The sequence below is a fragment of the Pinus tabuliformis genome, chromosome 9 (assembly GCF_031772625.1).
Source record: "Pinus tabuliformis cultivar Carrire ecotype Pingquan chromosome 9, CPIR1, whole genome shotgun sequence".
NCBI classification, from domain to species: Eukaryota; Viridiplantae; Streptophyta; class Pinopsida; order Pinales; family Pinaceae; genus Pinus; species Pinus tabuliformis.
Genome location: NC_142307.1, coordinates 1485195127 through 1485209686, shown reverse-complemented (window position 1 = coordinate 1485209686; position 14560 = coordinate 1485195127).

Here is a 14560-nt window from a genome sequence, read left to right as displayed (position 1 = left end):
ATATATATAAAATTTTACTTATAATAAAATTTCCAGAACATTTAAGTAAAGTCAACAACCTTGTAATGTTAAGTAAAATTATCAACTTTGTAGTGTGTATTTGTCTTTATATATTGTTATATATCATTCAGTTTAATTCACAAAGATTATCTTAATTTAAATGGACTGAAAAATAAATTATAAAACTAAAATATTAAAAATAAGATAATAAAATATATATTTTATTAGATAAACTATTTTAAAATATTTTTTTTAAAAGTATAAAAATAAATGGACTGAAAAATAAATTATAAAACTAAAATATTAAAAATAAGATAATAAAATATATATTTTATTAGATAAAGTATTTTAAAATATTTTTTTTAAAAGTATAAAATATTAGAAAATGATTATTTTTGTAAAATTTAATCTCTTGATTTGTATAATAAATTCATATACATGTATATGTGTCTCCTCAATAAACTCCACAATGACAACTAATAATAATGATTTTTATTTTTTTTAATTGTTTTATAGATATAAAATTTGTATTAAAATATTTTAATTTTAAATACTATTTATCAATTTTATATTAAATATCTAAAGAATTGTACAACAAATTTTTATATGTATTAAAATATTTTATTTTTAAATGTTATTTATCAATTTTATGTTAAATATTGAAAGAATTGTGTGACAAATTTATTTGAAAAAATTACTAGAGTATTGAAAAAATTAAATCTCCTATTTGAAAATATATCATTCTCATCATCTATATTATAAAAACTTAAATTAGACTATTATTATTAATTATTATTTTTACCATTTTAAAATTTTAAAGAAATATTTCAAAATTTTAAATATAACAAGTAAAAAATCAAGAAATGATCGATTATTGTCATTCAGCATTTTCCAAAGTATTTATAAATTCAATCACAATCCTAAAAAGAAATAATATTTATTCTCAAATATAACCCTGAAAATGTATATAAGTTTAAAAAATGGAATGATTTTACTAAACATGTTTGGCCAATTATGAGATCACGGGACCGAGTGGATATTACTGTCATGATTCGGAAGGAAACTGTTGCATTCCAAGTGTTCGCAATTCTAACATAGGAGGTAAACGCATGTAAGAAAATTCAAATTGAAAAATATCATTAAAGATTTTGTTGTTTTTTTTTTTCCACATTGTAATCATGAAAAAGATCTTGGAAATGTTTTTATTTTATTGATATTGGAAAATTTAATTCCAATTACCTGCTAGGTGTTATAGTGGTCCATTCAAGTGTTATAACTAGTTGAGTTTAGTCTAGCTATTTTGAGTTTATTTATTATTAATAATTACGTGGTAAGTGTTATAATGTTCCATTCAAATGCTATAAGTGTTATAATTAGTTGAGTTTATTTTAGTTATTTTAAGTATTTATTATTAGTATTTTTAATTTAATTGATTCGTAATATTGACCATTTTCATTTTTGCAAGTTGACTAAATTTCTTTGAGAGCACTAGAGAGAAGAACCGTGAGGGCGCATGACGCTCCAGAGAAAAAAAATATGAAAACAACTTGAATTTCACACCTATAAAAAAAACATAAATTGGGCACCCATAAAGAAAGCCAAATGTATCAATTTCACACTAGCAAAGAAAAGAATGCGTAAAAAAGTCAAAACTTTATGAAATGTTAGAATTTTTAAAACACACCCATCCATTGAAAGAGTGCGTAGAACTTGGTGAGCACAGCAGCGCGCAAACGACCTTTGACCAGCAATGTAAGGACCTGCGGTCCAGGTTACCTTCACCGTGAGAAAGACTTGTGTGAAGTGCATGCGAAATGAACCAAGAGGTGAGTTTATACGATGTTGGGCAAGTTGTGAGGGTGGTCCCACGAGTTGGGAAGGCCAACCCTCCACTCGGGCGAAGACAACACGCTGAACGAGTCGGCTTGGGCGTTGCGCGTGGGTCGGCTGGGTGACATAACCCGCCACCCGCCCGTATATATTGATGGACGGTTTGTAGAGGCAAATCATCGTTCGGCCAAAACGAGTTCGGTTGAGAAGTTCTACAGAACATGGACGAGCCCGCACGACGGGCAGAACTCGGGTGAAAAACTCGTGTAGAAAAGTCGGGTGAGAAACTCAGGCGAAAAACTCGTGCAGGAAACTCGTGTAGAAAACTCGAGCGAGGTCGTCGGGCAGAACTCGGGCGAGGTCATTCAGGCAAAACCTGGGCGAGGTCGTTCAGGTAGGACTCGGGCGAGGTCGTTCAGGCAGAACTCGGGTGAGGTCGTCGGGCAGGAAACTCGGGCGAGGTCATTCGGGCGAACCGGGTGAGGTCGTTCGAGCGAGCCGGGTGAGGTCGTCGGGCGACCTAGGAGAAGTCGTTCGGGCAAGCCGGGTGAGGTCGTTGGGCGACCCGGGTGAGGTCGTTCGGGTGAATCGAGTGAAGTTGTGTGGCGACTGGGGTTGTAAGGATCTACGGTCTGGGTCACCTTCACCGTTCGAAGGACTTGTGCGAAGTGTGTGCAAAATGAACCAAGAGGCGAGTTTATACGATGTTGGGCAAGTTGTGAGGGTGGTCCCACGAGTTGGGCAAGTTGATCCTCCACTCGGGCGAAGGCAACATGCTAAATGAGTCAGCTTGGGTGTTGGGTGTAGGTCGGTTGGGGGACATAACCCGCCGCCCGCCCATATATATTGATGGATGGTTTGTGAAGGCAAATCATCATTCGATCATCACGAGTTCGGTTGAGGAGTTCTGCAGTGCATGGATGAGCCCACATGATGGGCAGAACTCGAGTTAAGAACTCATGCAGAAAAGTCAAGTGAGAAATTCGGGTGAAAAACTCATGTAGGAAACTCGTGCAGAAAACTCAGGCGAGGTTGTCGGGCAGAAATCGGGTGAGGTCGTTCAGGCAGGACTCAGGTGAGGTCGTTTAGGCAGGAATCAGGCGAGGTTGTTCAGGCAGAACTCGGGCGAGGTCGTCGGGCAGAAAACTCGGGCGAACCGGGTGATGTCATTCGGGCGAGCTGGGTGAGATCGTCAGGCGACCTGGGTGAAGTTGTTTGGGCGACCCCGGTGAGGTCGTTGGGCGACCTGGGTGAAGTCGTTCGGGCAAGCCGGGAGAAGTCGTGTGGCGACCCATGTGAGGTCATTCAGGCGAACTAGCTGAAGTCGTGTGGCGACCCGGGTGAAGTCGTGTGGAGACTCGGGTGAAGTTGTTCGGGTGAACAAGTTTGGGTGAACGGGTGGACGTGCGAACAGGCGATCGGGTGAGGGTGCGCCGTGCACGACGAAACGAAGAATCGTGCGGTTAGGTGACTTGGGTAGGGTGCACCGTGCACGACAAAATGGTGGAAACGGTGAAGTGTTGGAGTTGTGAACGGAGGTGTGACTCATGCGGAGGCACCAGTGTTTGGCGACTTGGTTACAACGAGGCATGCCCAAGTAGGGCAAACAACACGATCGTGCGACGTGGTGAATGAAGAGTTGGTGAGTCGTGCGGCGACCATGCAAAGACATCGACGAGCTGGGCAACCGAGTTTGTCGAAGTTGGAAATTTGGCTAAGTGTAAATTTGTGGTTTCCCAAGATTTAACTTGTACTTATAAAAGAAGATTATATACATATTGATTCGGGTAGACTCATATTGCAGGGAGTTGCCCCTCCCTTTATACTATTGTGCATTTCTATTGTATAATGTTGTTTATGTCAATGTTATGGGATTTTACTGTATAAAGGACAAATATAATACTTGGTAACGAAAAATAAACTAAGTATGGAATGTTAGGCATAGTCTACAATCATAAGTATTGGTGAAAAGAAAACGGTTGGTAGTGCCGCACCTCGCTATAGTGCGGTTGGAAGAGTACTGCTAGTGTAGGGGTGTGACAGGTGGTATCAGAGCTGGTGAAGTGCAAAGGGGATTTGTGGAAGAATCTGATCCGACTGTCACTTCGTGACAGGTGGTATCAGAGCTGGTCCAAGTTTTGCAGGAAACTTGGTGAACTGAATCAAGGAACTGATTCTACAAGACCGAGGACTTGGCAAGGAGTTCTAGTTTTGTAGGTGACCGGTGGAATACCAGGGTGATTCAGGTGAATGGTGATATAGGTTTAGCAGAGATGAAGCCTTGTGCTTGGGCCAAGCTGAACGACAAGGCATGCCAGGTTTGGAAGAATGCGAAGGGAAGCTCTTGCTTACCTTATATAGGTTGAAGCGGTTGAAAGAGGAGAACCCACGGATTCGAAAGGAACTTGAAGTATTGGAAAAGAATGTTGAAGACGAACTTCTTCAACTTGGTTGGACAATGGAGCAGGATGAAGTTGCAGATTGTGCTGACAAGGAAGAGGAAGCCGTGATGATTGAGGATGTTGCAGATGTGACAACGATGGAAGATGAACTTGAGGTTGATCAAGTTAGGCTAGGATTGTGCAGTTTGTAGACATGGATGGATGAGGATACTCACATAGAGGAGCCTCATGATAATGATGTAAGTATTATTGATACTTGTGTTTCATTTGAGCATTTGGTGGATGGACCGTGTGCAGGGAAGTGTAAAGTCAGTTTGCCGATGCTAGCGAACATCTTACCATGGATGTCTACGATGAAACCGTGTATGGAGAAGCAAGGATTGTTGACTATTGCAGGACTTGTTGGGGTTGTTTGTGACCTTATGGTAGAAGGTAAAAAGGCCCGTGACAAGAGAGGAACATGATGATCATTGTGGAGGATTGGGTCATGCTTTAGCCACATGGAGAATTGGCTAAGTGCTCGGCATGACTCATGGATAGATTGGAGGAGGGCACACACTTGAGGTATAATGATACTTGGGTGGACTTCTCATGGCCGAGACCAAGAGAGGAAGTCTTGATGGAACCTTTAGTGGGGGAGCCATGGTGGAGACACTCATGTGATGATGATATGGTTAGGTGATCGAGTTCAATAGACCGAAAATTGCAGACTTGGATGGGGATGACTGATTGTTGTGATGGGTCTACTTAGCTGGACTACATGGGCAACTTGAGTCATGGGCATCAGGTTGGAGACATGGAGCATGGCAGTCATATGCAGGGACATTATGTAGGAGCACTTGTAGAGGTGTCACTTATGGGCATCCAATGAGGAGTGCCAAGGCAAGGATGTTGTGCAGGTCGATTTGCTAGTGTGACATGGAGATGTTTTGTTTATGAGCCGATGGAGAGGTTGTGCACTCTTGTACAACAAGGCCATGGACATGGATGGAGTTGTGAGCAGACTATGGAGCATTCCTACTACATGGAGAGATGAGGCATCTTGCAGAGACCTTTGGGCCAAGACTTGTATGCTTGCTAGAATGTTGGTTGGAGATGATTCATGGAGCTCATGATGACATGAGGTTGACTTTTGGGGACTTCATATATGGTGGATTTGGAGGATCTGACGCATTGAGGAGCTGAGGTCAGAGATGTTGATGTAGAATGGGATGCATACTTCCAAGAATATGTATGGGTGTGGCTTGGAAGAGTGACTTGATGTGGGGGATCGATATGAGACACTTTGGAGTGATGGAGTTACAACGATGATGATGCCTTGGTGGCAACACTTGGGCATGGGTTGAGCCGAGACTTAACCACTTTTGACACATGGGAGCTGATTGATCTATGATCATGGGCAGCACATGGATAGATGAGACAAGTGTATACTTGTTTCTATGGAAGGCTTAAGGGATGGCACATACAGATATGATGGAGGTTGCTTCATGGACCTGGATGTGGCACATCGAGAGTCAGAGTTTGATGAGATGATCTCTTCACTTTGAGGAGATGGATGTTTTGCAGATGGATGATGATGTTGGATAGAAAACATCATGGACAGCATGTTGCAGATGAGATGGAGACTACTTCATGGACCTGAGCATGGCTTATACTTATATGGAGATGGATTCTTGATCGAGTTGAGGATGTGACAGGATGTTCTGAGAAATGACTGATGGTGGCATGAGGATGTGCATTCTCATGGTTTGAGCAGACAGTTGGACTGATCACCTGACTAGTTCAAACATGCGGGACGTCAGTGTACAAAGATGTGTTAGCATTGTGTTGGAGTATCATGGTAGCAGTTCACATGATGGTGATACATGATGAGGTCGACACGATATGTTGCAGGAAGCATGTAGCTTGAGATGGAAAGGCCAACCTTCCACGATGGAGAGCAGCATGTGGGGACTATGACAGGCTGGTTGATGATCATGGATTGAGATGATTTTCTGATATGTGACATACCGATGGGGTGTATGGCTTGGTATGGATATCTTGGTGACAAATGGTTGCGGGGATGAGATATTGTTGAGGACGACAATGACTTCAAGTGGGGGAGGATGTAAGGACCTGCGGTTTGGGTCACCTTCACCGTGCGAAGGACTTGTGCAAAGTGTATGCGAAATGAACCAAGAGGCGAGTTTATACGATGTTGGGGGAGTTGTGAGGGTGGTCCCATGAGTTGGGCAAGTCGACCCTCCACTCAGGCGAAGACAACATGCTGAACGAGTCAGCTTGGGTGTTGGGCGTGGGTCGGCCAAGTGACATAACCCACCACCTGTCCATATATATTGATGGACAGTTTGTGAAGGCAAATCATCATTCGATCATCATGAGTTCGGTTGAGGAGTTCTGCGGTGCGTGGATGAGCCTGCACGATGGGCAGAACTCGGGTGAAAAACTCGTGCAGAAAAGTCGGGTGAAAAACTCGGGTGAGAAACTCGGGCAAAAAACTTGTGCAAAAAACTTGGGTGAGGTCATCGGGCAGAACTCGGGTGAGGTCGTTCAGGCAAAATTCGGGCGAGGTCATTCACACATGACTTGGGCGAGGTCATTCAGGCAGAACTCGGGTGAGGTCGTCGGGCAGGAAAATCGGGCAATGTCGTTCGGGCGAACCGCGTGAGGTCATTCGTGCGAGTCGAGTGAGGTCGTCGAGCGACTTGGGTGAAGTCGTTCGGGCGACCTGGGTGAGGTCGTTGGGTGACCCGGGTGAAGTCGTTCGGGTAAGCCAGGTGAAGTCGTGTGGCGACCCAAGTGAGGTCGTTTGGGCGAACAGGGTGAAGTCATGTGGCGACCCAGGTGAAGTCATGTGGCGACTCAGGTGAAGAGGTTCAAGTGAATGAGTGTGGGTCAACGGGTGGACGTGCAGACGGGCGGCCGGGTGAGGGCGCGCCGTGCACGATGAAATGAAGAATCATGTGGATGGGTGACTTGGGTAGGGTGCGCCATGCATGACGAAATGGTGGAAACAGTGTTGGAGTTGTGAACGGAGGTGTGACTCGTGTGAAGGCGCCCGTGTGTGGCGACATGGTTACGACGAGGCACCCCCAAGTTGGGCAAACAACATGATCATGCAACATGGTGAACGAAGGGTTGGTGAGTTGTGCGGCGACCATGTAGAGGTGCTGACGAGCTGGGCAACCGAGTTTGCCAAAGTTGGAAATTTGGCTAAGTGTAAATTTGGGGTTTCCCAAGATTTAACTTGTACTTATAAAAGAAGATTATATACATATTGATTCGGGCAGACTCATATTGCAGGGAGTTGCCCCTCCCTTTATACTGTTGTGCATTTCTATTGTATAATGTTGTTTATGTGAATGTTATGGTCATTCACTGTATAAAGGACAAATATAATACTTGGTAACAAAAAATAAACTAAGTATGGAATGTTAGGCATAGTCTACAATCGTAAGTATTGGTGAAAAGAAAACGGTTGGTAGTGTTGCACGTCGCTATAGTGCGGTTGGAAGAGTACCGCCAGTGTAGGGGCGTGACATGGGTGAAGTGGTTTGGCGACTCGAGCGAAGTTGTTCGGGTGAATGAATTTGGGTGAACGGGTGGACGTGTGGATGGGCGGTCGGGTGATTGCGTGTAGTGCGCGACGAAATGGTGAAGTGTTGGAGTTGTGAACGGAGGTGTGATTCGTGCAGAGGTGCCCGTGTGTGGCGACTTGGTTACAACGAGGCGCGCCAAAGTTGGGAAAATAACACGATCGTGCAACGAGGTGAATGAAGGGTTAGTGAGTCATGCGACGATCGTGTGGAGGTGCCGACGAGCTAGGCAACTGAGTTTGCCGAAGTTGGAAATTTGGCTAAGTGTAAATTTGGGGTTTCCCAAGATTTAACTTGTACTTATAAAAGAAGATTATATATATTGATTCGGTCAGACTCATATTGCAAGGAGTTACCCCTCCCTTTATACTGTTGTGCATTTCTATTGTATAATGCTTTTTATGTGAATGTTATGGGCTTTCACTATATGAAGGATAAAGATAGTACTTGGCAATGAAAAATAAACTAAGTATGGAATGTTAGGCATAGTATACAATCGTAAGTATTGGTGAAAAGAAAACAGTTAGTAGTGCCGCACCTCGCTATAGTGTGGTTGGAAGAGTAAAACCAGTGTAGGGGCATGACAGATCAGAGCTGGTGAGCTTAATCAAGGAGCTGATTCTACAAGACCGAAGACTTGGCAAGGAGTTCAAGTTTTGCAGGTGACAGTGGAATACCAGGGTGATTCAGGCGAAGGGTGAAACAGGTTTAGCAAAGGTGAAGCTTAGTGCTTGGGCCAAGTTGAACGACAAGGCATGGCAGGTTTGGAAGAATGCGAAGGGAAGCTCTTTCTTACCTTATACAGGTTGAAGCAGATGAAAGAAGAGAACCCTCGGATTCGAAAGGAACTTGAAGTCTTGGAAAATAATGTTGAAGACGAACTTCTTCAACTTGGTTAGACAATGGAGCAGGATGAAGTTGTAGATTGTGCTAACAAGGAAGAGGAAGCCGTGATGATTGAGGATGTTGCAGATGTGACAACGATGGAGGATGAAGTTGAGATTGTTCAAGTTGGACCAGGATCATGTAGTTTGCAGACATGGATGGATGAGGATACTCACATGGAGGAGCCTCATGATGATGATGTAAGTACTGTTGATACTTGTGTTTCATTTGAGCATCTGGTGGATGGACCATATGCAGGGAAGGGTAAAATCAATTTGCCGATGCTAGGGAGGATCTTACCATGGATGTCTATGATGAGACCTTGTATGGAGAAGCAAGGGTTGTTGATTGTTGCAGGACTTGTTTGGGTTGTTTATGACCTTATGGTGCAAGGTACAAAGGCCTGTGACAAGGGAGGAACATGATGATCGTTGTGGAGGAATGGGTCATGCTTTAGCCACATGGAGAATTTGCTAAGTGCCCGGCATGACTCATGGACATATTGGAGGGAACACACTTGAGGCATGGTGATACTTGGGTGGACTTCTCATGGCTGAGACCAAGAGCATGTCTTGGTGGAACCTTTAGTGGGGGAGCTATGATGGAGAGACTCATGTGATGATGATATGGTTGGGTGACCGAGTTCACTAGACCGAACATTGGAGACTTGGATGAGGATGACCAATTGTTGTGATGAGTCTACTTGGTTGGACTACATGGGCAACTTAGTCACAGACATCAGGTTGGAGACATGGAGCATGGCAGTATTATACAGGGACATTGTGCAGGAGCACTTGTAGAGGTGTCACTTATGGACATCCAATGAGGAGTGCCAAGGCAGGGATGTTGTGCAGGTGGATTTGCTGGTGTGACATGGAGATGTTTTGTTTATGAGCCAATGGGGATGTTGTGAGTAGACTAAGGAGCATTCCTACTACATGGAGAGCTGAGGCATCTTGCAGAGACCTTTGGGCCGAGACTTGTATGCTTGCTAGAGTGTTGGTTGGAGATGGCACATCGACCTCATGATGACATGAGATTGTTGTGACTTTTGGAGTTACAACGATGATGATGCCTTGGTGGAAACACTTGGGCATGGCTTGAACCGAGACTTAACCACCTTTGACACATGGGAGCTGATTGATCTATGATCATGGATAGCACATGGATAGATGAGACAAGTGTATACTTGTTTCTATGGCAGACTTGAGGGATGGCACATACAGATATGATGGAGGTTGCTTCATGGACCTGGATGTGGCACATCGAGAGTCGGAGTTTGATGAGATGATCTCTTCACCTTGAGGAGATGGATGTTTTGTAGATGGATGATGATGTTGGGATAGATGCGGCTGATTTCATGCAGCACATTGATACCAAACATCATGGACAGCATGTTGCAGATGAGATGGAGATTACTTCATGGACTTGAGCATGACTTACACTTGTATGGAGATGGATTCTTGATCGAGTTGAGGATGTGACAGGATGTTCTGAGAAACAACTAATGGTGGCATGAGGATGTGCATTCTCATGGTTTGAGTGTGACAGTTGGACTAATCACTCGACTAGTTCAAACATGGGGTTGCGAAGTGTACAAAGATGTGTTAGCATTTGTTGGAGTATCATGGCAGCAGTTCACATGAGGATGACACATGATGAGGTCGACACGATATGTTGTAGGAAGCATGTAGCTTGAGATGGAGGGGCCAGCCTTCCATGATGGAGAGCAGCATGTGGAGATTGTGATAGGGTGGTTGATGATCATGGATTGAGATGATTTTCCGATATGTGACATACCGATGGGGTGTATGCCTTGGTATGGATATCTTGGTAACAAATGGTTGCCCGGATGAGATATTGTCAAGGACGACAATGACTTCAAATGGGGGAGGATGTAAGGACCTGCGGTCCAGGTCACCTTCACCGTGCAAAGGACTTGTGCGAAGTGCATGCGAAATGAACCAAGAGGTGAGTTTATATGATGTTGGGTGAGTTGTGAGGGTGGTCCCACGAGTTGGGTGGGCCGAACCTCCACTCGAGTGAAGGTAACATGTTGAACGAGTCGACTTGGCCGTTGGGTGTGGGTCAACTGGGTGACATAACCCGCCACCCACCCGTATATATTGATGGACGGTTTGTGAAGGAAAATCATCATTCGGCCAACACGCATTCGGTGAGGAGTTCTCTAGTGTGTGGATGAGCTTGCATGACGGGTAGAACTCAGGTGAAATACTTGTGCAATAAAGTTGGGTGAGAAACGTGGATGAAAAACTCATGCAGAAAACTCAAGCAAGATCGTCGGGCAGAACTCGAGCGAGGTCGTTCAGGCAGAACTCAGGCGAGGTCATTTAGGCAGGACTCGGGCGAGGTCGTTCAGGCAGAACTTGGGCGAGGTCATCTGGCAGCAAACTTGGGCGAGGTCGTTTGGTCGAATCGGGTGAGGTTGTTTGGGCAAGCTGGGTGAGGTTGTCGGGCGACCTGGGTGAAGTCATTCCAGCAAGCCAGGTGAGGTCGTTGGGCAACCTGGGTGAGGTCACTCAAGCGAATCGGGTGAACTCGTGTGGTGACCCGAGTGAAGTCATGTGGCATTTCGGGTGAAGTTGTTCGGGTGAACGAGTTTGGGTGAACAGGTGGACGTGCGGACGGGCAGCCGGGTGAGGGCGCACCGTGCACGACAAAACGGTGGAAACAGTGAAGTGTTGGAGTTGTGAACGGAGGTGTGACTCGTGCGGAGGCGCCCGTGTGTGGCGACTTGGATACGACGAGGCGCGCCCAGGTTTGGCAAACAACATGATCGTGCGATGAGGTGAATGAACGGTTGGTGAGTCGTGCGGTGACCATGTGGAGGCGCTGTCGAGCCCGGTAATCGAGTTTACCGAAGTTGGAAATTTGGCTAAGTGTAAATTTGGGGTTTCCCAAGATTTAACTTGTACTTATAAAAGAAGATTATATGTATTGATTCAGGCAGACTCATATTGCAGGGAGTTGCCCCTCCCTTTATACTGTTGTGCATTTCTATTGTATAATGTTGTTTATGTGAATGTTATGGGCTTTTACTATATAAAGGATAAAGATAACACTTGGTAACGAAAAATAAACTAAGTATGGAATGTTAGGTGTAGTCTACAATCGTAAGTATTAGTGAAAAGAAAATGTTTGGTAGTGCCGCACCTCGCTATAGTGCGGTTGGAAGAGTATCGCCAGTGTAGGGGCGTGATAGGTGCTATCAAAGTTGGTGAACTGAATCAAGGTGTTGATTCTACAAGACCAAAGACTTTCCAGGGAATTCAAATTTTGCAGGTGACAGGTGGAATATTAGGGTGATTCAGGTGAAGGATGAAACAGGTTTAGCAGAGGTGAAGCTTAGTGCTTGGGCCAAGCTGAACGAAAAGGCATGGAAGGTTTGGAAGAATGTGAAGGGAAGATCTTGCTTACATTATATAGCTTGAAGCGGATGAAAGAAGAGAACCCCTGGATTCGAAAGGAACTTGAAGTCTTGGAAAAGAATGTTGAAGACAAACTTCTTCAACTTGGTTGGACAATGGAGCAGGATGAAGTTGCAGATTGTGCTAACAAGGAAGAGGAAGCCATGATGATTAAGGATGTTGCAGATGTGACAACGATGGAGGATGGACTTGAGATTGTTCAAGTTGGACCAGGATCGTGCAGTTTGCAAACATGGATGGATGAGGATACTCACATGGAGGAGCCTCATGATGATGATGTAAGTATTGTTGATACTTGTGTTTAATTTGAGAATTTGGTGGATGGACTGTATGCAGGGAAGGGCAAAATCAGTTTGTCAATGCTAGGGAGGATCTTACCATGGATGTCTACGATGAGACCTTGTACGGAGAAATAAGGGTTGTTGGTTGTTGTAGGCCTTGTTGGGGTTGTTTGTGACCTTATGGTGGAAGGTACAAAGGACCGTGACAAGGGAGGAACATGATGATTGTTGTGGAGGAATGGGTCATGCTTTAGCCACATGGAGAATTGGCTAAGTGCCCAGCATGACTCATGGACAGATTGGAGGGAACACACTTGAGGCATGGTGATACTTGGGTGGACTTCTCATGGCCGAGACCAAGAGCAAGTCTTGGTGGAACCTTTAGTGGGGGAGCTGTGACAGAGAGACTCATGTGATGATGATATGGCTAGGTGACTGAGTTCACTAGACCAAAGATTGTAGACTTGGATGAGGATGACCGATTATTGTGATGAGTCTACTTGGTTGGACTACATGGGCAACTTAGTCATGGACATAAGGTTGGAGACATGGAGCATGGCAGTCTTATGTAGGGACATTGTGCAGGAGCACTTGTAGAGGTGTCACTTATGGACATCCAATGAGGAGTGCCAAGGCAGGGATGTTGTACAGGTGGATTTGCTGGTGTGACATGGAGATGCTTTGTTTATGAGCCAATGGGGATGTTGTGAGCAGACTAAGGAGCATTCCTACTACATGGAGAGTTGAGGAATCTTGCAAAGACCTTTGGGCCGAGACTTGTATGCTTGCTAGAGTGTTGGTTGGACATGGCACATGGAGCTCATGATGACATGAGATTGTTGTGATTTTTGTAGTTACAACGATGATGATGCCTTGGTGGCAACACTTGGGCATGGCTTGAGCTGAGACTTAACCACCTTTGACACATGGGAGCTGATTGATCTATGATCATGGGCAGCACATGGATAGATGAGACAGGTGTATACTTGTTTCTATGGCAGACTTGAGGGATCGCACATACAGATATGATGGAGGTTGCTTCATGGACCTGGATGTGACACATCGAGAGTCGGAGTTTGATGAGATGATCTCTTCACCTTGAGGAGATGGATGTTTTGTAGATGGATGATGATGTTGGGATAGATGCGGCTGATTTCATGCAGCACATTGATACCAAACATCATGGACAATGTGTTGCAGATGAGATGGAGATTACTTCATGGACCTGAGCATGGCTTACACTTGTATGGAGATGTATTCTCGATCGAGTTGAGGATGTGATGGGATGTTCTGAGAAATGACTAATGGTGGCATGAGGATGTGCATTCTCATGGTTTGAGCATGACAGTTGGACTCATCACCCGACTAGTTCAAACATGGGGTCGCGTAGTGTACAGAGATGTGTTAGCATTTGTTGGAGTATCATGGTAGCAGTTCACATGAGGATGACACATGATGAGGTTGACATGATATGTTGCAAGAAGCATGTAGCTTGAGATGGAGGGGCTAGCCTTCCATGATGGAGAGCAGCATGTGGAGATTGTGACAGGCTGGTTGATGATCATGGATTGAGATGATTTTCTGATATGTGACATACTGATGGGGTGTATGCCTTGGTATGGATATCTTGGTAATAGATGGTTGCTGGGATGAGATATTGTCGAGGATGACAATGAATTCAAGTGGGGGAGGATGTAAGGACCTGCGGTCTGGGTCACCTTCGCCGTGTGAAGGACTTGTGCGAAGTGCATGCAAAATGAACCAAGAGGCGAGTTTATATGATGTTGGGCGAGCTGTGAGGGTGGTCGCACAAGTTCGGCGGGCCGACCCTCCACTTAGGTGAGGGAAACATGCTGAACAAGTCATCTTGGGCATTGGGTGTGGGTCGGCCGGGTGACATAACCCGCCACCTGCCCGTATATATTGATGGACGGTTTGTGGAGCCAAATCATCATTCAGCCAACACGAGTTCAGCTGAGGAGTTCTGCAATGCATGGATGAGCTCGCACGATGGGCAGAACTCGGGTGAAATCCTCGTACAAAAAAGTCGGGTGAGAAACTCGGGCGAAAAACTCGTGTAGAAAACTCGTGCAAGAAACTTGTGCAGAAAACTCAGG